A 23,580-nucleotide genomic window follows, 5' to 3' on the forward strand; every position below is an offset into this window, starting at 1 on the left:
GGCGATTTCATCAGCCATCTTTAGACCACAGAATCAAAAGATAACAACTTTCAGACCAATCGTGGCCTTGACAAGTTGCAATCATGTCCCAATGTCCCATATTAACCCTAATGTTCAACAATTATTTTAGCGCTGATTGCTGATATGAATAGGGGGGAAGAAGTCGAGGAACGCAGTTGTGGACGCATTGCATCGGATTGCATAACCTCACCCAAGTCGCTAGCGAGTTCATCCCAAGAATGAATTATTCCGTCAGTAGTTTGCGGATTAAATAAATGAACTACCTAGATTGACACTCACTGCGACAGATATGATTACTTTTGAACGCTTTGGACCAGAATTGGGACGACATGTTCAAGCCAGCGGTTGGGCAATCACGTCTCTTATCTTCTCACAGCAAACGCCAATAACACGCACTTAACTTTTGACAACATTTTAACTACTCCCTGCCACCAGCTGCTGTTGGGCGGATTTTCTCCATAAATTATGGACAACTCAATTATATTCGAGTCCACAACTTCTTGGAGTCGGCAGGAGAATACCGTAAGTAAATTAACTTCAGCACAGTTTATTGAGTCCTTCGTTAGCAAAGACGATGGAAGCAAAATGAGGAATAGAGGATCTTTCAACTACCATTGTGCAATTGTGAGGATTGAAAATAATCAAAGGATGATTGTCCATTGCAATTAACTAATGAATGTTCACGCATTAAATCTGGTGTAAGTCACAAGCATCGGCTATTGCTATGAGAATATAGAACAAATTGGGGCACTACCACACTTAACGACCCGCCATCTCCCGCGATCCCTCGCACGATCCAACTTCGTTCAAAATTTTACATGTACCTATAAAACCGGAAGGAAAAATTCGTAAAAAAGGCAAAAAATTTTAAACTGCCTTATACAAAAAAACAAAAAAAAACCTACTTCAGTTCGATTCTATAAAAATCAGAATTCTTTTCCTGATAACAAAGTGCGGGCGGCCTGTGCAGTAAAAGATTTCTCCGGAACGTTCGGTGTAAATAACAATCTTTCCACCTATTGATATGACGACGAATTTTCACGAGCTTTATCTGTAGTCATATGTTTTTCAGAATTTTCTTACTTTTAAAGCATTTGCATAGGTTGCCCGCCGTTTGTTCATATCAGCTGTTGCGCAACATCATCAGTTAAAACCACACACTAGAGACCTTGAAATATTTGTTAATTCCTTTTTAAATTTCATTGCTGGCCACTTGAAAACCAACCCAAAAAAAGGCTAATGCAATGTCGGCACATCAATTTAATTAATTTCTATCGGGATCATTGCAATCAAGCCACAATCCGGACAAGAAATCATGTCTTAGTAACTGTCTCTGCCCCTCGTTAGTACCGCCCCTCCCACCCTCAATTAATGCGCAGTTGATTCAAACCGGACAAGCGAGGAGATATGAGAGTACAATCCCGGGACACGATAACCATAAGAGCAAAGGCGAGCAAAGGGTAAAATGGCAGATTAACGATGGTCTGCTAATTCGGTGCTGATTGCAACTCACTAACATTCCATCCACTATTCAAATTTCAGCAGGATTAAGCGATTCTACTTTTCTCAAAATTTAGAAAGAGGACTGTGCTGACGGGGAATTTTCAATAGGTAAACAAATCAACAGGACTTACCAAATCAATTCAGGTCACGGGAAATCCGAAGCTGATCAGCACGCCGTCGATATCCACGTTATGTTGAACGGAAACTCTGCCGTGCCCATCACCCGCAACAGCAAAGTATATACCACTTTATCACTGTAAGAAAAAACAGTCATCACTTTCGAGTTTCGAGCAGTAATTTAAAAAAAGAAAAACCAAGCCATAGCATAACGCAACTTCTAGCTTCCGCACACACACCTCTGACAAGTGACAAGTGTTGGATTTAAAAAAAAAATTAAACGATGGTCAAGCAGATAAACTGGAACGAAGAAAAATACTATTATTAAGCTGTGCTCCAGCACAAAATAAGAATAGCCTCTAGGTAACAGAGGCGACGGCGGCAATGACAAACTGATGATCACACAGAATCAAAAAAACAAATGCGAATATTGCGAATAAACGACAGAAGATTATCAATGGCATTTACCCAATGAATGTTCACGCATAAAAACTAGAATACGCATTGGCGACTAGATATGACGATAGAACAACTCGGATAAACAATGACAATTATTACAGAGCAGATATGAATAACGGGAAAGAACGCAGCCGTGAACGCATTACATCGGATTGCGTAACTGCACACGAAGCCGCTAGCCGAGCCCATCTCAAAAATTAATTATTCCATGGGCAAATAAATGAATGAACTTCATTGATTCTAACAAACTTGTCAGATGATATTCTTCAGAAGCCATTGGCCCAACATTTATAAAGACATTTTCAAGGCTAGAGTTTGAGCTATCACATCTGTAATCTCCACAACGCCAACGCCTATGACACGCAATTAAATTTGACATTATAACTCATCCTTGCCCCAACCCTATGATCCGGTGAATTAACTTGAAGAATTCCAGATAGCCACAACTCTCAAGTAATTGGCGGCAAATAGTTGTTTTACCGGGGATAAAGGGGGGGATAAACTCAAATAACTGTGCTTCTGCACAGAATATTAAATCTTTCGACAGCAAAGGCGGCGTAAGCAAAAATGACGAATAAGAAATCCCTGCATCACCAGATAGCAATTCCAAATATTACGAGTAAACAACATAAAATTATCAAATGAATTTAACCAGTCAATGCTCACGCATGAAATCTGGAATAATTCACAAGCATCGGCGATATTACTATGACGATATAGAACGATTTGGGAAAATCTCACTAAACGGGCCGCTCCCGTTGCCGCGATCTAACTTGAGTAACTTCGTTCCAACAATTTGTTGTGCAACCTTAAGATAGAAATGGCACAGAATTTTAAACTGCTTAAAGAAAAGAAAATAATGATACTAATTTAAAAAAAACTTCAGTTCGATTGTATAATCAAGATACTATTTCTTATTAACTAGTGCGGCGTAGTGCGGAAGCCGGTACAGCAAAAATATTTTTCCGTTATTTTTAGCGTAAATAACAATTTTTCTTTTATTAATATGGCGATGAATTCTCAAGAGCTTTACTGTTTGTGACCAAAGTTTTATAGAATTTATCACTTGCGCATTGGATGTACCATGTTAACCGTTCTGTTCAAGTCAGATGTTGCGCAACATCAACAATTGGAACCACCCACTAAAGAATTTTAAAGATTTGTTAGATTTTAAATTCTTTACACAGATTATCTTGCCGTCCTTTAATCAGTCCAACAGACTTTGCATGTGGAACATGTTCTGGACTTCCACTTGCAACCATTAGTTGGGAGGGGGTATTCACAATCCGAACAAGATATCGTGTCTCGTTAACTGTCTCTGCGCAGAATAAAAACTTTCTCTCCCTATCCGTTGACGGTGGTCTAAATTCACAAGATAGACGTTGGCATATATTAGGTAATTAACTGATGTCGATATTTTGTTTCGTAATCGTTAACGGACACCGTGATCCCCGCAGTTCAGTAACAAAAAAGAGCAGTTTCGATAAGACAAACCGATTCCTGATCGGTTGACGGTTCATTCAACTTTCTTCACAAAGTCGCAGAAACAGACAAGAAGTTCTGAGTGGAATAGTTTTTTCTCAAATGTCCCCATACGAGGTGTGTCAGTGTCATGTTTAAACGGAACGATACGAATTCTAAAATACTCCCGAAACGCTACAACGTGTGTAGCATTCTAAATGCAAATCTTTTCACATGAGCACTGAGCAGGTCCATGCCGCACGTCGCATCCAGTTGCCGCAATCAAAATTTCACTTTCAAAAAAATTAAACGGAGTAGAGAAACGAACTTGCTGCAAGGTGAACGTGTAAAATTTGTGTGATGCAATACAGAAAGGAAGAGTCGGGAAATGCGAAAAATTTTGAAAGTCAGGAGAGAAGCATATTGTTACGCAATGCCCATCAACAGAACATCTTCGAACTGCCGATAATTTTTTAGCTTATCGAATTGGCTTACCAAACTAAGTCAACCTCATGTGCCCAACCAGGGCGTCGTGCCAAAATGTCCCGAACGAAACCTAAGCTGCGAGGTAAGAAAGTACAGTCCCAGGAAACGACAACGAAAAGTTTTTCAACGAGCTGGAACATCGAGCAATTTACAGAAATGGCAAATAAACGGTGGTCTGATAATTGGGTGCTGAGTGAAGAAATAACTTTCGACCCACTAATCAAATTTCATCGGGACAAAGCGATTCTACTTTGATTGAAATGCTCGTTCAAATGTATAGGGAGGACAGAGCTGACAATGGCTAAACAAATCAAATCACTTTGGACAGAGGGCGGAGGCTAACCAATCCACAGGTCACGGTAAATTCGAAATTAATCGGCCCGCCGGCGATATATCCACATTGAGTTACGCGAAAACTTAAACAGTACAATACCACAGTAAGAAAAACAGCTAACACTTTCGAGCAAAATTTTAAAAAGTAGAAAATAAAGACACAGAAAACCGCACCTGCTGCACACCTGGCAAGTGACAACTGAAAACTGACTGAAATGCGTCATTTCTGGTGGATTCGATACATAAATGGCGCAATAAAGAGAGGAAGAGTAAAGGAAAAATCGAGAAAAAGAAAAGTAGGATTGAGGGAGGGGGGAATCAGGAAAGAAGAATAAATCCACCCCTTTCTCTTGGAAGAAAACAACATTTTTTTGATATATTTTTTCAAGAGGTTCCCACGTGTAACGGCATTTTCAGTACCACTTTCCCTCAAACTTGTACGGTGCTCATCTGTTCTTGGACGTGAAAGCGACTTTAGCGGCCTTTAAGCCCCGAGGTAAAAACAGTCCCGCCAATAATTCAAAATGGATTGATGGTAGTATTTTCAAACAAAAATAAGATCAATTGGTTAGTGAATCAAATCAAATTCCTTTCAAAGAACACCACCCACATCACACACAAGCTGAATATTCGATAAGAAAAATCACGGCACTTAACATCTGAAACTAAAGAACGGGTTAATTGGCTATGATGTTCGTTATAAATATTGATTTAACCTTTTCAAATAAAAATTATTTACATTTTTAAATTACCAGTCAGGTTAAGTGTGAGAAGACAATGCGCACAACACATTTTGCTGGACGGTTTGAAGAAGATAACAAACTTCTTGCCTGTCTAGTGTCTACTCTCTTTCTCATTTAACCATGATATGAATCAAATTAAACTCAATCTCCTTTTTAATCACAGCGTAGTTGCCAATCCTCTGCGCAAATACTTCTCTCCCGCTAAGCGCTAATTGAAATGCACGGCGTTAATTACCTTCACAAATATTTCATAAACGCAGGGCACTATCATAACTACGACGTGCTCATTGAGTTGAACACCAAAATGTCAATAACATTTACTGTAAACGCACAAACACCGTTCAAATTGATTGGATTCACAAAAATAAATATTTTAACTATCCTCGGGCGATTACTTAGATTTGCTACACCCTAGAAAGATGCATTTTGCTATCAAAGTAAACAGTTACGGCACTTGAACTTGAAGGCCGAGTCCAACGCTAAAAATAGACTAAACAAAGAAATTGACCTAACATTGAGGATAACTTTAACGTAAAAAAAAATGTGCGCAAGATTGCCCTCGGGTGAAAATCAGTTCTGGCCAACGAACTAGCGCTTGTTAAATAAAAGCTCGAATCGCCGAAGGGAACCAAAAAAAAAAAACAAAGTTTAAACCATGTTCCATAACCTGAATGTTCAATAGCCAACTGTGGACGCATTGAATGGGATTGCACAGCCTTCACCCCAGTCGGTAGCGAGATGACCCCTAGAATTAATAATTCCGTTTGTAGATTCGCGTTTGAAATGAATGAACTTCATAGATTGACACTCACCGCGACAGATATGATTACTTTTGAACGCTTTGGACCAGCATTGGGACGACATGTTCAAGCCAGCGGTTGGGCGATCGCGTCTCTAATCTTCTTAGAGCAAACGCCTGTAAGACTCATTAGTTTTGCCAATTATTTAGCTTCGCCAGACCTTCAGCTGCTCGCCCCGGTCGCCCATCTCGAAGAGTTGTGTACTACTCGGTTAAATGAGACTTCTTGAAGTGGGCAGGAGGAAACCGTAATCATAACTGACTCAGCACAGAATATTAACTCTTACGTTAGCAAAGTCGTTGGAGGCAAAATGACGAATTGAGAATCCTTAAACCACAAGTAAGCAATTGCGAAGAAAACGAATAAACAACAGATGATTTTCAATTACAATTAACTAATAAATGTTCACGCATCAAATCTGGAACAAGTCACAATCGTCGGCTATTGCTATGACAATATAGAAAATTTTAGGATAATCACACTTAACGACCCGCAAACATTTTTCATGTAATGGGAAGATAAAATCGGAAAAAATGGCAAAATTTTTTAAACTGCTTGATACAAAAAAAAAAAAAAAAAAAAAAAACTTATATAAAACTCATAAAAATTTTTCCCCCCTGATCACAAAATGCGGGCGGCCAGTGCAGAAAAAGATTTCTCCATTATGTTCGGTTCATCCGTACCCCAAATCGATTGTTGTCACCGTTTTCCCAGTGCCGCCCCTCCCAGCCTCCCGCCCTCAATTAATTCGCAGTTGATTCAAAGTGTAGTTATTATTTCTCCTTTAAATTAATTTTAAGAGTTATTTACTTTTTGATTGGTGAACTTTATATTGAGCATTCAAATGCTAAATAATTCGAACAAAAAAATAACTTTTATTTAGCCAGTTACACCCAGATCATCCCATAGACAGAGTAAGTCTGGTGTACCAATTACCCGACGGAGAAAACTGCCTAGATATTCTGGACTTAGTTGATTTTTGAGTTCACACAAGGTTAATCAGAGTATCCAGAATTCCAGATTCCAAGAGACATCTGTCAGCGTACCTTTGGCTTCCAATGCTTCAGCAGCAGAATGGGAAAAGTACAACATACAGATTTTAGAAGTATCTGGTTCAGTAGATCTCTGTAATTTATTAATATTTATCAAGCCGCCTTTAAATAGCTCCCCATCAATATCTTAAGCGCGAAAGTATATCTGCAATAACAGATATGAATCACGTCAAATAAAGAAAAACGGAAAACGGATAATTGCATCGGATTCATTGTCAATAAAACTGATTTGCTCACGATTTAGAAATGAGTGAGAAGCACTAATGATTCCTACCGTAAAATAGCAGCCATATTATTTGATTAGGTTACGATCAGTCATCTTTACGCCTTGACAAGTTTGCAGCTTCAAGTACCAGCAGCTGTGCAGGCACGGTACTCACGAGAGACGCTTGTGAATTGAAAATCAATTATTTCGTTAGTAGTGTCGCGAGATGAATCCATGAACTTTGATTATTGTCACACAACGTGACTGAAATGTTCCCTCTAGATGCATTAGCCCAACATTTTCAAAACGTCATTTTAGATCCAGCGATTGCGACTTCACATGTGTAATCATCACCTGCCAAGCCACATCAGACATTATAATTTCTCAATTTTGACAAAGTGTTTTCTTCTAAATCAACCCCACAAATCTACAGTATCTGCCGCTCCTGCTGAAATAAGTCTTCCTACGATAATTCGAAAACATCTATAAGCAGGAAGCAGTTAGAACCGGAACCCATGGGATTGATGGAAGGAAAATACATTTAAGTTGTGCTCCAGCACAGAATATCAATAGCCTCTAGGCAACGGAGGCGACGGCAGCTTAAGTGAACTATGAATGCCCGAAAGACCAGTAAGCGATTGTGAATATTGCGGATAAACAACAACAATTTGTCAATGGCGTTTAACCAGTGAGTGTTCACGCATCAAATCTGCAAAACACTACATGCATCTACTATATACGACGATAGAATAATTTCTTTTGGGCTTCAAGTGTTAAAAGCGGCGATTTTTAGTTTTCTGTGACGCAATAAAAAAGAGAGGAAGAGCAAAGAAAAATCGAGAAATAGAATATTAGAAAAGGGGAAGGGGGGAGGGTCGGGAAAGAAAAATAGAACCACCTTCTTCAGTTCTTCTCTTGGCAGAAAACAACTGGCCAATAAAAAAACGGATTGACGGAAAGTATTGTAAGCTGAAACGGTATCAGTTGTTTAGTTAAAACCAGATTCAAGTTCCTTTCAAAGAACACCACCCAAATCATATTCAAGCTGAAAATTCGATTAGAAAAAATCACGGTTATGAAGCATTTTGATTCATGAAACAGGATAGTTGACAAGGGTTTCGTAGTTTATATTGACTTTTCTCAATTAGGATATAAGATTTCATATTGTTTCATTGCATGCAGACAAGTTATCACTTGAGTCGGTCAAGTCAAAGAGGTCAAACGAAATCAAAGAAGCTTCCAGAAAGAATCCCCGAAAGAATCTTTAGTTTATTAACCGTTCGGCACCCACAATGTCAATCAAAATCAAACTCCTTTACAAGCACATCGTCATTACCAACCTACTCAGTGATTAACTTCCTCCTGCTAAGCGCTAATTTAAACGAACGGTATTAATTACTTTCGCAATTATTTCGAAAACACAGTGCAATATCTCAAGTACGACGTGCTCACTGACTTGAACATCAAAATTTGATTTAGGTTTAGTGTAGAAGCACAAACTCCATTCCATTCGTATTGACTAACTTTAGAATAAATTTTCGAAAAATTAAAAAAGTACCCTCGGGCTGATTACAGAATTTTGTTATTCCCTAGAAAAAGTCAGAGCGATTAAACTGAAAAAATTACGTCACTTGAAAGCCGAGTCCAACCCTAAAAAATAGACTAAACAGAGAGAATTGAACTTCAATTGAAAAGACCGCTGAACTAAAAATGTGCAAGATGCAAGCAAGATTGACTTCGGGTGAAAATCAATTTTGATGGCCAACGAAATAACTCTAGTTAAAGCTCAAATCACAAATCGGCGAAGAAAGACACCGTTCTCTAGCGATCAAGCAAAACCTTGTAAATATAATAAAAAGAACCAGATTTCGATGGGAAAATGTCAAACCACAAATGGAAATTTAAAAATGTGCGTGTTCGAGTTTCAACCATCAACCTCGTTTTGAATAAATTGCGGTTGCTTTCTTGATTCAGAGTAACCAACGATCTAAATATTCCAAGAAAGTGTTTAAAATTAAACATTTGTTTTATTTGATTGTTTGCCCGCAGACAAAGTTGTGCGGTATAAAACAAGCCTGATGTAGAGTCGCTCTACAAACGATTTATTTTTTTGATTTCATTAACCGTGATCTGCTCTGATTGAGATAGTAGAAACGGAAATAAAAAACCTGCAGTCAACCGTCTAACGAATAATCGTACTCCGTATCGTTACATAACCAAATGGTTAAAAAAAGGAAGAATAGAGAGATGTGTGTCCTACCTTAGAGCCCGGGGAATCCACAGCCAGGCATCCACAAATGCTCCATCCTCAGTAAGTTGACGCCAGGCAGGATAGGAAAAGGGGGTTTGAATATACACTCGCCTTAACACATTGGGTTACACGAGGAAAGAGTTTTTCCAATTAAACTGGGAACTGTTTATCTAAGAAAGAAGAAGAAAATGGTTACGAAAAAAATATTGCAGAGCAACAAGTAAGGAAAAGTTAGAAAGCCGTAGAAAGCAGACAGTGGGTTTGATAATGAAGATAACTTAAGGTTAACATTAAATACCCTTTTAAGCAAGTTTCAGGCACCATTATATGGCAGGTTACAGGTTAACAATAGTAACAAAAACCATTACCCAATTGATGATGCATAGATCTTTGATGATGAAAGTCAAGTTATCAAAACTTGCACATCTTGTGGTTACGATGGCTGGCTCAGACCTGAAATCTGCACAATAGATAAAGTTACATGGAGCAAAGAAAACTTTGCCTTAAATGTAGTTGGACATCATTTCAACATTTGAAACAGGTTTAACGCTTCTGTGAAGAACTCCCAAAATAATTCCATTTGTTTGCTTAGTTTTATTTACCTGAGAAACAGCTGAAGAGCATGGGGAGTCAACGACAGGACACCAAAATTCACACCACGACCACATTTGAATTTGTTCTGCTATTTCTCTTGCAGCCCAGCCAGGTACGTCTTTCCAGACCAGTGATTCAATCAGTTTTCTATAATAAAAAATATCTGAAATTTCGTCTCTTTTTTTTTCTCGAAACTGTGAGTTGTGAAACGAAACGGCAGCAGACGACACAGATATTCTAACCACAATAAACTATTAAGTATCGATATTAAAAATCCGCCCTCCCCACCTCCCACCACCCGCCAAAAATTAAAAAATATCAACCTCTTATCTAAAACCAAACTTAATAAAAAACAAGCAATAAAAGCGGTTGATCGCCCGTACTTTAATGAAAATATCTGGATCTCTGAATATAAATCTATAAATATCAAGCCTTTTTTAAATACCTACCTAGTACCTACCTGGTATCAATAATGTGTTTAGGGGGAAAGTAAATCTGCATTAACAGATTTAAATCGCATCAAATAATGATTTTTCACGATTTGCTAATGACTGAGCACTAATTATTCCTACCTTAAAAAAGCAGTTACGAATTATTTTATTAGGCTACGATCAGTCATCATCTTTACGCCTTGGCAAGTTTACAACTTCACGTTCCAGCAGCTGTGCAAGTGTGTAGGCACGGTATTCGGGAGTCCCTTGCGAGTTCATCTGAAAAGTAAATTATTCCGTTAGTAGATGAATCTATGAACTTTGATTATTGTCACACAACGTGACAGAAATTATTTCTCTATATGCATCAGCCCGAAATTTTCGAAACGTATTTTAATTGCCTGCGATTGCGCCTTCACATACGTCATCATCACTTGTAGACTCCTATATCAGACAATTTAATTTCTCGGTTGATAAAATCTTATTTACTCCTTATTCTCTTTCATCACCTCAAAAAAGCAAGCTCGAATCTATCAAAGACTCCAGTCAAAGATATCTTGGAGCGTGATGTCTAATAGAGATTCAGGTAAATTGATTGAACGGGAGATAATTACATTTTAACTGGGTTCCAACACAGAATATTTATAATCTTCCGGTAACAAAGTCAATGATAGCAAAACTAACAAACTGTGAACCCCCAAATAACCAGAAAATAATCTAGAATATTACGGATAAAAACAGATGACTGTGAATTGCATTTCACTAATGAATGTTCACGCATCAAATCTGGAATACGCTAAAAGCATCAGCGACTAGATAGACGATAAAACAACTCGGGGAAATAACACTAAACAGCTCGTCCAAAATTCATGATTCAGCTTCGTTCATTATTTCTCAATAGTGATTGAGCCTTGAGCTTCGAGTGTTAAAATCGGCGATTTCATCAGCCATCTTTAGACCACAGAATCAAAAGATAACAACTTTCAGACCAATCGTGGCCTTGACAAGTTGCAATCATGTCCCAATGTCCCATATTAACCCTAATGTTCAACAATTATTTTAGCGCTGATTGCTGATATGAATAGGGGGGGAGAAGTCGAGGAACGCAGTTGTGGACGCATTGCATCGGATTGCATAACCTCACCCAAGTCGCTAGCGAGTTCATCCCAAGAATGAATTATTCCGTCAGTAGTTTGCGGATTAAATAAATGAACTACCTAGATTGACACTCACTGCGACAGATATGATTACTTTTGAACGCTTTGGACCAGAATTGGGACGACATGTTCAAGCCAGCGGTTGGGCAATCACGTCTCTTATCTTCTCACAGCAAACGCCAATAACACGCACTTAACTTTTGACAACATTTTAACTACTCCCTGCCACCAGCTGCTGTTGGGCGGATTTTCTCCATAAATTATGGACAACTCAATTATATTCGAGTCCACAACTTCTTGGAGTCGGCAGGAGAATACCGTAAGTAAATTAACTTCAGCACAGTTTATTGAGTCCTTCGTTAGCAAAGACGATGGAAGCAAAATGAGGAATAGAGGATCTTTCAACTACCATTGTGCAATTGTGAGGATTGAAAATAATCAAAGGATGATTGTCCATTGCAATTAACTAATGAATGTTCACGCATTAAATCTGGTGTAAGTCACAAGCATCGGCTATTGCTATGAGAATATAGAACAAATTGGGGCACTACCACACTTAACGACCCGCCATCTCCCGCGATCCCTCGCACGATCCAACTTCGTTCAAAATTTTACATGTACCTATAAAACCGGAAGGAAAAATTCGTAAAAAAGGCAAAAAATTTTAAACTGCCTTATACAAAAAAACAAAAAAAAACCTACTTCAGTTCGATTCTATAAAAATCAGAATTCTTTTCCTGATAACAAAGTGCGGGCGGCCTGTGCAGTAAAAGATTTCTCCGGAACGTTCGGTGTAAATAACAATCTTTCCACCTATTGATATGACGACGAATTTTCACGAGCTTTATCTGTAGTCATATGTTTTTCAGAATTTTCTTACTTTTAAAGCATTTGCATAGGTTGCCCGCCGTTTGTTCATATCAGCTGTTGCGCAACATCATCAGTTAAAACCACACACTAGAGACCTTGAAATATTTGTTAATTCCTTTTTAAATTTCATTGCTGGCCACTTGAAAACCAACCCAAAAAAAGGCTAATGCAATGTCGGCACATCAATTTAATTAATTTCTATCGGGATCATTGCAATCAAGCCACAATCCGGACAAGAAATCATGTCTTAGTAACTGTCTCTGCCCCTCGTTAGTACCGCCCCTCCCACCCTCAATTAATGCGCAGTTGATTCAAACCGGACAAGCGAGGAGATATGAGAGTACAATCCCGGGACACGATAACCATAAGAGCAAAGGCGAGCAAAGGGTAAAATGGCAGATTAACGATGGTCTGCTAATTCGGTGCTGATTGCAACTCACTAACATTCCATCCACTATTCAAATTTCAGCAGGATTAAGCGATTCTACTTTTCTCAAAATTTAGAAAGAGGACTGTGCTGACGGGGAATTTTCAATAGGTAAACAAATCAACAGGACTTACCAAATCAATTCAGGTCACGGGAAATCCGAAGCTGATCAGCACGCCGTCGATATCCACGTTATGTTGAACGGAAACTCTGCCGTGCCCATCACCCGCAACAGCAAAGTATATACCACTTTATCACTGTAAGAAAAAACAGTCATCACTTTCGAGTTTCGAGCAGTAATTTAAAAAAAGAAAAACCAAGCCATAGCATAACGCAACTTCTAGCTTCCGCACACACACCTCTGACAAGTGACAAGTGTTGGATTTAAAAAAAAAATTAAACGATGGTCAAGCAGATAAACTGGAACGAAGAAAAATACTATTATTAAGCTGTGCTCCAGCACAAAATAAGAATAGCCTCTAGGTAACAGAGGCGACGGCGGCAATGACAAACTGATGATCACACAGAATCAAAAAAACAAATGCGAATATTGCGAATAAACGACAGAAGATTATCAATGGCATTTACCCAATGAATGTTCACGCATAAAAACTAGAATACGCATTGGCGACTAGATATGACGATAGAACAACTCGGATAAACAATGACAATTATTACAGAGCAGATATGAATAACGGGAAAGAACGCAGCCGTGAACGCATTACATCGGATTGCGTAACTGCACACGAAGCCGCTAGCCGAGCCCATCTCAAAAATTAATTATTCCATGGGCAAATAAATGAATGAACTTCATTGATTCTAACAAACTTGTCAGATGATATTCTTCAGAAGCCATTGGCCCAACATTTATAAAGACATTTTCAAGGCTAGAGTTTGAGCTATCACATCTGTAATCTCCACAACGCCAACGCCTATGACACGCAATTAAATTTGACATTATAACTCATCCTTGCCCCAACCCTATGATCCGGTGAATTAACTTGAAGAATTCCAGATAGCCACAACTCTCAAGTAATTGGCGGCAAATAGTTGTTTTACCGGGGATAAAGGGGGGGATAAACTCAAATAACTGTGCTTCTGCACAGAATATTAAATCTTTCGACAGCAAAGGCGGCGTAAGCAAAAATGACGAATAAGAAATCCCTGCATCACCAGATAGCAATTCCAAATATTACGAGTAAACAACATAAAATTATCAAATGAATTTAACCAGTCAATGCTCACGCATGAAATCTGGAATAATTCACAAGCATCGGCGATATTACTATGACGATATAGAACGATTTGGGAAAATCTCACTAAACGGGCCGCTCCCGTTGCCGCGATCTAACTTGAGTAACTTCGTTCCAACAATTTGTTGTGCAACCTTAAGATAGAAATGGCACAGAATTTTAAACTGCTTAAAGAAAAGAAAATAATGATACTAATTTAAAAAAAACTTCAGTTCGATTGTATAATCAAGATACTATTTCTTATTAACTAGTGCGGCGTAGTGCGGAAGCCGGTACAGCAAAAATATTTTTCCGTTATTTTTAGCGTAAATAACAATTTTTCTTTTATTAATATGGCGATGAATTCTCAAGAGCTTTACTGTTTGTGACCAAAGTTTTATAGAATTTATCACTTGCGCATTGGATGTACCATGTTAACCGTTCTGTTCAAGTCAGATGTTGCGCAACATCAACAATTGGAACCACCCACTAAAGAATTTTAAAGATTTGTTAGATTTTAAATTCTTTACACAGATTATCTTGCCGTCCTTTAATCAGTCCAACAGACTTTGCATGTGGAACATGTTCTGGACTTCCACTTGCAACCATTAGTTGGGAGGGGGTATTCACAATCCGAACAAGATATCATGTCTCATTAACTGTCTCTGCGCAGAATAAAAGCTTTCCCTCACTAAGTATTGATGGTGGTACTAAATTCACAAGATAGACGTTGGCATATATTAGGTAATTAACTAATGTCGATCTTTTGTTGCGCAATCGTTAACGGACACCTTGATCCCCGCAGTTCAGAAACAAAAAATAGCAGTTTCGACAAGACAAACCGATTAACTGTTCGGTTTATTCAACTTTCTTCACGAAGTCGTGGAAAAAAAAAGAATAAGTTCTGAGTGGAATTATATTTTCTCACATGTCCCCATACGAGATGTGTCAGTGTCATGTTTAAACGGAGCGATACGAATTCTATGATACTTCCGAAACGCTGCAACGTGTCTAACATACATTCTAAATGCATATTTTTTCACGTGAACACTAAACAGGTCCATGACGCACGTCGCATCCAGTTGCCGCAATCAAAATTTCACGTTCGAAAAAATTTAAAAAATCAATGGGACTTACCATAGGCCAATCACACAAGGTCGCGGGAAATTTGAAGCTGATGACCGGCACGCCTAGGCACGCCGTGTCGATATCCACATTTTGTTACGCGAAAATCTGCCGTATCCATCACCAGCAACAGTAAAGTACCACTAGAAGAAAAAAAACACATAAAACGGCTGCAAACAATTTTGAGCATAATTTTAAAACTTAGAGAAAACAAGACCACAGAAAAAGCACCTGCTGCACACCTGACAAGTGACAACCGGCATTAATGCGTCATTTCTGGTGGATTTACATTTTCTCTGACGCAATACAGAGAGGAAAAGTAAAAAAAAAAAATCGAGGAAAAGAAAAGAAGGATTGGGAGGCGGGGGGTCAGGAAAGAAACATTCGAGAAAAATAGAACCACGTCTTTCTCTTGGCAGAAAACAAAATTTTGTCGTTGTAACTGAGCTGGCTTCACACACAATATATATATATATGTTTATTATAATTCAAACTCATCCTTGCCATCATCTCTCGTCGCTGACAAATATCAAAAGAAGTGCACCTTCTAGTATCGTTTAGTAGCATTCTAACAAGTGGAAGGGGGAAATCAATAAATCATAATTAAATGTGAATCACAGCCTCGGCACAAAATATTAATAATCTTTCGATAGCAAAGTCGATGGAAGCAAAATTTACGAATTGAGGATCCCCGAGTCACCAGAAAGCAACTGAGAATACTGCGAAAAAACAACAGATGATTTTCAATTGCATTTAATTTAGTCAATTAATGTCCACGCATTAAATCTGGAATGAGCCACAAGCATCAGCGATTACTATGACGATTTAAAACAATTTGGGGATAATCACGCATAATGGCCCGTCCCCTGCCACGATCTAACTTCGTTCGACATTGTTCGTGTAACTAGAAGGTAGAAATGGCGACACATTTTCACGAGCTTTATTTGTTATTAAAACATTAATCGGAATTTATTCGTTTAAGCGCAATTGCATACGTGCTATTATTCGTTCTGCTCACGCCAGCTTTTGTTCAACATCATCAGTTAAGACCACACCTTGAAACCATTAATTATGTGTTGATATTTCATTTCTGTACAGATTATCTTGCTGGCCTCTTAGAACTCCGACCATCTAATAGAACCATCACATGTTTACAGCTCCCGAAATAACAATACTGTGGTACGCAAAATGTTTTTGACGGAAGTCACGTCATCATCAAGTTACCCAACTACAATCATTTTAAGGGACTGCTGTAACCTGAACAAGAAATCATACCTTATTAACTGTCTCTGCGCAGAATAAAAATCTTTTATCACCAACTATTGACAGCGGTATTAACTCCACAAGATGGACTTTGGCACATATTCAGGTATTAAACTGGTGTTGATATTTTACTATGAACTCGCTCAAACTCACATAGATCTCCATAGTTCAAAAAACAGAAAAAAGCAGTTTCATTAAGACAAAGCGATTACGAAGTCGCGGAAAAAAAGAAAGGAAGAGTGGCTGAGTGTAATTTTTTTTTTAAATCAGAAATTCACTCAGATGTGAGGTGCACCATGTTTTACCGGACCGTTAAGAGATCTAGGATGCTCCCGAAACGCTACAACGTCAAACATTCTAAATGCACTTCTTTTCACGTGAAACACTCCGTCCATCACGCACGTCGTCCATCAATCATCACCAACGTAGGATTTTAAACAAAATTCGCATATACTCTGCCGCAATCGAAAATTCACATTCAGAAAAAATTATACGGGGTAGAGAAATTCACTCGTTGCACGGTGGACGTGGTACATTTTTTGATGCGATAAAGATAAGAAGACTTGAGAAAATCGACACAAAAGAAAATTGAAAGCCGGAAGACGTCAATTGGAAAATCGGCAAGTTGACACATTTTCAGTGACGCAATAAAGAGAGGAAGAGTAAAGGAAAAATCGAGAAAAAGAAAAGTGGAGTTGGGGGCGGGGCCGGGGGGGGGGTCAGGAAAGAAATATGAAACCGCCCCTTTCTCTTGCACGGAAAACAAAATTACGTTGGCATTGTATCAAAATTCCCTTTTTTTTTGAGATTTTCACACGTGTCACGGTCACGGCATTATCAAAGTACCACTTTCCCTCAATCAAAGCAATTGACTAAAACAGCAGCGTCAAATACTAATTAACAGATTTAAATCGCGACAAATAAGGAAATAAAGAAAACGGTCAATTGCATCGGATTCATTGTCAATAGAACAGCATTATTGTTCACGATTTGGAAATGACAGAGTAGAACTACTTATTTCTACATTAAAACAGCAGCCAGAATGATTTGATTAGGCTACGAAGGATTCATCTTTATGCCGTGAGAACTTTTGCAACTTCAAGTACCAGCAGCTGTGCAGAATCGGTTCTCACGAGACGCTAGCAAGTTCATATAAAAGCTAAATTATTTCGTTAGTAGGGCCTAGTGTAGAGAGATGAATCTATGAACTTCATTTATTGTCGCACAGCGTGACAGAAATGATTCCTCTAAATACATCTGCCATATACTTATTGCGTCACTTTAGAGGCAGCGACCGAGACTTCACATCTGCCATCATCACCTGCAGACGCCTATATCAGACATTTTAAATTTTCGTTTCGTTCGTCAGACCTTTTTCCTTCTACATTCAACACCCGAAAAAAAGAGGAAGAGGAAAACTCACGTCAAAACACCTGTCGGGAGGAAGGAAACTCAAGTTTCACCCAAGCAGTAAGGGTATTGACAAAAAAGACATTTTTACTGAGCTCCAGCACATAATATGAATAGCCTCTCGGTAACACAGACGACGGCAGTATAAATAACAAATTGAGAATCCCTGATAGACCCAAAAGCAATTGCGAATAATGCGAAATAACAACATAAGTTATTCAACTGCATTAAACCAGTAAATGTTCACGCATCAAATCTGAAATAACTCAATAGCATCGGCGACTACATATGACGTTAGAACAATTTACTTCGTTCAAAAATTTCTCAAAAATGATTTCTTTGAGAGTCAAATAATAAAATCGGCAATTTAATCAACCATCTTCAAACCGAAGCATAAATAGATTAAAAAAAAGTCGAGACCAATCATATCCCATGACCCAAATGTTCAATAGTGGCAGTTAATTTAACGCTGATATTCAAAGGTGGAAGGAACGCAGCTGTGGACGCATAATATCGGCTATCGGATTGCGTAACCTCACACAAAAGAAGCTAGCGAGTTATTCATCACAAGAATTAATTATTCGGGTGGTAGGCCTATACTTTCGCGGAATAAATGAATGAATGAACTTCGTAGATCGACACACAACGTGACAGATATAAAGACTTTCAATGCTTTGGCCCAACATTTGTGACGTCATTGTCAAGCTTGCGGTTGGGCGATCAAGTCTCTCGTCTTCACAAAACAAACGCCTATGACACAAAGTTAAATTTATCCAATTTTTTAACCATTCCTCACCGAAAAACACATTGTTTCGTCCTTTCGCTGAAGTTGATGAGAATTCAGCCTCGGAAAAGAAAACAGAAATCGGAGCGAAGTCGAGAAGTCAATTTCTCGACATTAAGGAAGTCTAATAAAAAGTGTTTCATAACAGAATATAGAGTATAAATAGGTATAGGTAGTAAACACGTCGGCAGCTAAAATAACGAATTGAGAATGGCCGCATCACCAGAAAGCAACTGCGAGTTTTGCGGATAAACTACGCATGATTGTCAAATGCATTCAACTTATGAATGTTCACGCATCAAATCTGGAATACGCAACAAGCCTCCGCGAATAAATATGACGATACAAGAATGACAATTCGAAGAAAAAACACTAAAAAGCTTGCCCAGGCTGTTGCTGTAATTCAACTTCGTTCAAAATATCTCAAAAATGATTTCTTTGGGCTCCAAGTGCCAAAATCGGCGTTTCCATGAGCCATCTTGACACTGAAAAATAACTAGATAACAAGATCCAGACCAATCGTGACCTTGAGAAGTTGCAATCATGTCCCGCAACAACGTAACCCAAATGTTCAAAATTTATTTTAGCGCTGATTTGAATGGGGGCGGGGGGAGAGCACGAAGATGTGGACGCATTGAATCGCATTGCGTAACCGTACAGAAAAGTCGCTAGCGTTGATCTCAAAAATTAATTACTCCGTGGAAAGTTTCACTTAACAAATGAATGAACTACATCGATTGTAAACCAATGTGACATAAATGATTTCTCTAAATGCATTATTCCAACATTTAAGACGACAATGCCAAACCAGCGGCTGCTCAATCACATCTGTCATCATTACAATGCAAACGCCCATAACCCATAAAATTTTTTCAGTTATTCTATCTCATACTTGCCCTCGCCATTTTCATCAAGCGTTGACATCCGATTCCCCGGGATTATTAGAAAAAAGCAGGAAAGTTGATATTTAATCGAGTATTACAAGGGGCAGGAAGAATTCTTAAAAAACTGTGGATCAGCATAGAATATTTAATCTATCGGTAGCAAAGGCAGCGGAAGCAAAAATGACGACTTGAGAATCCCTGAGTCAGAAGATATCAACTGAGAACATTGCGAGTAAACTACAGATGATTGTCAAATGAATTTAAGCAGTTAATGTTCACACATTGAATCTGGAATAAGTCACAAGCATCGTCGATTTACTAGGACGACATAACACAATTTGAGGATTGTCACATTAAACTGCCAATGCCTGTTGCCATGATCCAACTGTTCCCACATTTTTTTTGTGTAACCTTAAGATAGAAATGGCACATAATTTTAAACTGGGTCCAATCCAAAAATTAAAAAAAATAAAACTTTAGTTCGATTATATAATCAAGATTCTCTTCCTTATTAACTAGTGCTGGCGCCGGTACAATAAAGATTCTTCCGTAATATTTGGGGTAAATAACAATCTTCCTTTTAGTAATATGGCGATGAATTTTCAAGAGCTTTATTGTTTGTGACCAAAAGTTTTAAAGAATTTATTACTTTCAGCGCATTGGATGCCATGTTTACCGTTATGTTCAAGTGCTTTTGCGCAACATCATCAATTAGAACCACACACTTGAGACCTTGAAATAGTTGTTTAATTTTTAGTTAATACACAGATTCTTGTTCTTCTTCTTTTAATTGTCTCCCTCTTCTAAAGAGTGAATGTCATGTGAAAGTCGCACTTCTTTCAATACCAAGAAAAAAACATCTTTAAATCGGTACAAGAAATCATGACCTCCTAACTGTCTCTGCGCAGAATAATAACTCTCTCTCACTAACTGTTGACGGTGGTTATAAATCGACAAGATAAGACTATGGCAAATGATCAAACAGGTGACTTGAGTGGACATTTAGTTTCGCAATCGATAACGGATACCTTGATCCTCGTAGTTCAGAAACGGAAAAGGGCACGGGCACGGTCGATAAGACAAAGCGATTACTGCTAGATTTATTCAAATTTCTTCACAAAGTCGCGGCGTAAAAACAATGAGTGGAATTTTTTCACATGTGTTTCCAAACGAGCTGTGTCAGCAGTGTCTTGTTTACACGGGACGATACGAGTCTAGGATACTCACGAAACGCTACAACAACGTGTTTAGCATTCTAAATGCATATTTTATCACATGAACACTGAACAGGTCCATGCTGCACGTCACATCCAGTTGCCGCAATCAAAATTTCACGTTCGAAAAAATTAAACGGAGTAGAGAAATAAACCTGCTGCACGATGAACGTGGTAAATTTTTTTGAAGCAATAAAGAAAATAAGGGTCGGGAAAAATCGACAAAATAATATAAAGTCGGGAAAGAGGGATCGAAAATAAATTGTTACGCTTCTTTATTCCACCCACTATTCAAATTTCAGCGGGACTAAACGATTCTACTTTTCTTAAATTTTTGAGGGTGGATTGTGCTTACATGGCATTGGGATATTCAAAATTGATCGGCATCAAGCTGTCGTCAACCACATTTTGTTACATGAACACTCTTCCCCTTTCACGTCACCTGCAACAGTCAATGCTGCAAACACTTTCGAGCTGCATTTGAAAACTTAGAGAAAAGAAAACAAGGCCATAGGAAAACGCACCTGCTGCACCCTAGCAAGTGACAACCGACAATAATGCGTCATTTCTGGTGAATTTGATTTTTTTGTGACGCAATAAAGAGAGGAAGAGTAAAGGAAAAAATTGAGAAAAACTTAAAGTAGAAATGGGGAAAGAAAAAAAAGAATAAAACCGTCCCTTTTTCTTGCCAGAAAACAAAATTTCGTTTTCATTGAACCAAAATTTGTTTTTTTGAAAGAGGTTCCCACGTGTCACGGCATTTCCAGTATCACTTCCCTTCAAACTTGCCGTGAAACCCTTCCGTGAAAGCGGCTTTAGCGGCATTTGAACCCCGAGGGGAACCATTTCACTCCCGCCAAGAAATTCAAAACGGATTGACGGCAGTGATGTAAGCTGAAATAGTCTCATTGATACTGTTTCCCCAATACAGTCCCCGCCCCAACCTCAATTGATACGCAGTTAATTCAGCAATTAAAACAGTAATAATAAATTCTCCTTTAGATGGATTTTAAGAGTTATTTCATTTTTAATTGTTGAACTTGATATCTAGCATCACAGTGTTAATTAATACGAATCGAACAACGAGGTGGTGCCGGTGTGGCGGCAAGTCTCTCTAGGACTTGGACATATACAATTTTAGAGACTTAAAAAAAATAGTTTGGAGTGTTAAAAACTAAAAAAAAACAAAAAAATTAATTCAATTGTTTGCACGCAGACAAAGTTGTGCGATGTAAAACAAGCCTGATGTGGACGAGTCGCTCTACAAATGAATTATTTAATTAATAACCCTGATTGAGATAAGAAACGGCAAGAGAAAAATTACAGTCAACAGCCTAGCTCAGGAATAATCGTACTCCGTAACGTTTCATAAACCAACACCACCAATCAGTCATAAAAAGGAAGAATAGAGAAATGTGTGTCCTACCTTTGAGCCCAGGAAATCCACAGCCAGGCATCCCCACAAGTGCTCCATCCTCTGCAAAGTTGACGCCAGGCAGGACAGAGTTTTCCCAATTAAGCTAGGAGCTGTTTATCTAAGCAAAAATTTAAAAAATGAGTTACAAAAAAATATTGCATAGACAACAAGTAAGGACAAGTTAGAAAGAAGACAGTGGATATGTTAAAATCAGGATTACTTAAGGTTTACGTGCAATGGTGCAGTGCAAATGGTGCCTTTTAGTTTCAGGCACCATTAAAATATATGGCAAGCCACAGGTTAACAAAAGTTACCAATACCAATACCAATACCAATACCATAACCTAATTGATGATGCTGAGATCATTGATGATGATAGGTCAGTATGAAAACTTGCACATCTTGTGGTTACGATGGCTGGCTCAGGCCTGAAATCTGCACAAAAGGTAAAAGTTACATAGAGTAAACAAACACTGCCGTGCATTGACAACGAGCATACATGATAAAGTCTCTGTAGACTCTGTCTCAAAATCTCTGTAATCGGGCAACATTTGGTATGTTGCAACATTTGGTATGTTGCAACATTTGGTATAGTTTTAGTTACCCGGCTTTACTTATAGTTTTACTTACACAGCATGAGTGGAGTCACGTAGAGCATGGAAAGCATGGGGAGTCACGACACCCAATGTTCACACACGACGACCACATTTGGTTTTGTTCTGCTATTTCTCTCTGATTTCTATTGCAGCCAAGTGCACGTTTCCGGACCAGTTTCCCGTTCAGTTTAGAGTTTTCTATAATAAAAAATATCTCAAAGCTGAAACTTCGTCTTTGCTTTTTCTTTTTCGAAACTGTGAAACAAAGCGAAGCAGACGAGTATGCAGTCTGCATTGCAGAAATACAGACACTGTTGCCAATGCCAACTCTTTGCACATCATTCACACACAGTTTTCGTAATCAATATTTCATGTTAAAATAAACAAATAGTAGAGACAACAATCTGCTTTTCACTCGAGAATGGGACAACGACTAAAAGTAACTGTGCGTCAAACAATCACATTACCGAAGCAGTCAAGAGAGGAGGGGTCGGTAAAATTCGTCCAAAACAAAATGACCGAGAAAGAGTGTAGGCCTAGGCTCGAAAAGCCCCCCTTTCTTGGCACGGGTCTCGGGCACACACAAAACTAGATTGTTTCCCAACCAACACCAATTTTCCAATTTTTGTTATCAACTAACAAACGCAATAAGAGAATCAAATGAATAAATAACGCACTTGTTTTTTCGCTATATTAGTGGGGCGTTAGGGATATTATTGTTAGTGTTGACGTTTAAGTGTCTTCC

At 38.4% G+C, this 23,580-nt stretch overlaps 2 long non-coding RNA genes across 2 annotated transcripts; both read right to left on the reverse strand.

Moving 5' to 3' along the window:
* Positions 1-9,444: 9,444 nt before the first annotated feature.
* On the reverse strand, positions 9,445-10,224 carry LOC124204855. The gene is made up of 3 exons (XR_006879143.1): positions 10,034-10,224; positions 9,800-9,891; positions 9,445-9,601 (listed from the first exon to the last, which is right to left on the reverse strand). It is a non-coding gene; the product is annotated as an uncharacterized LOC124204855 (long non-coding RNA).
* A 272-nt stretch (positions 10,225-10,496) lies between these two features.
* Positions 10,497-22,804, reverse strand: LOC124204856. The gene is made up of 3 exons (XR_006879144.1): positions 22,584-22,804; positions 22,249-22,357; positions 10,497-10,735 (listed from the first exon to the last, which is right to left on the reverse strand). It is a non-coding gene; the product is annotated as an uncharacterized LOC124204856 (long non-coding RNA).
* Between the last annotated feature and the right edge of the window lie 776 nt (positions 22,805-23,580).

Source organism: Daphnia pulex, chromosome 10 (assembly GCF_021134715.1).
Source record: "Daphnia pulex isolate KAP4 chromosome 10, ASM2113471v1".
Classification (NCBI taxonomy): Eukaryota; Metazoa; Arthropoda; class Branchiopoda; order Diplostraca; family Daphniidae; genus Daphnia; species Daphnia pulex.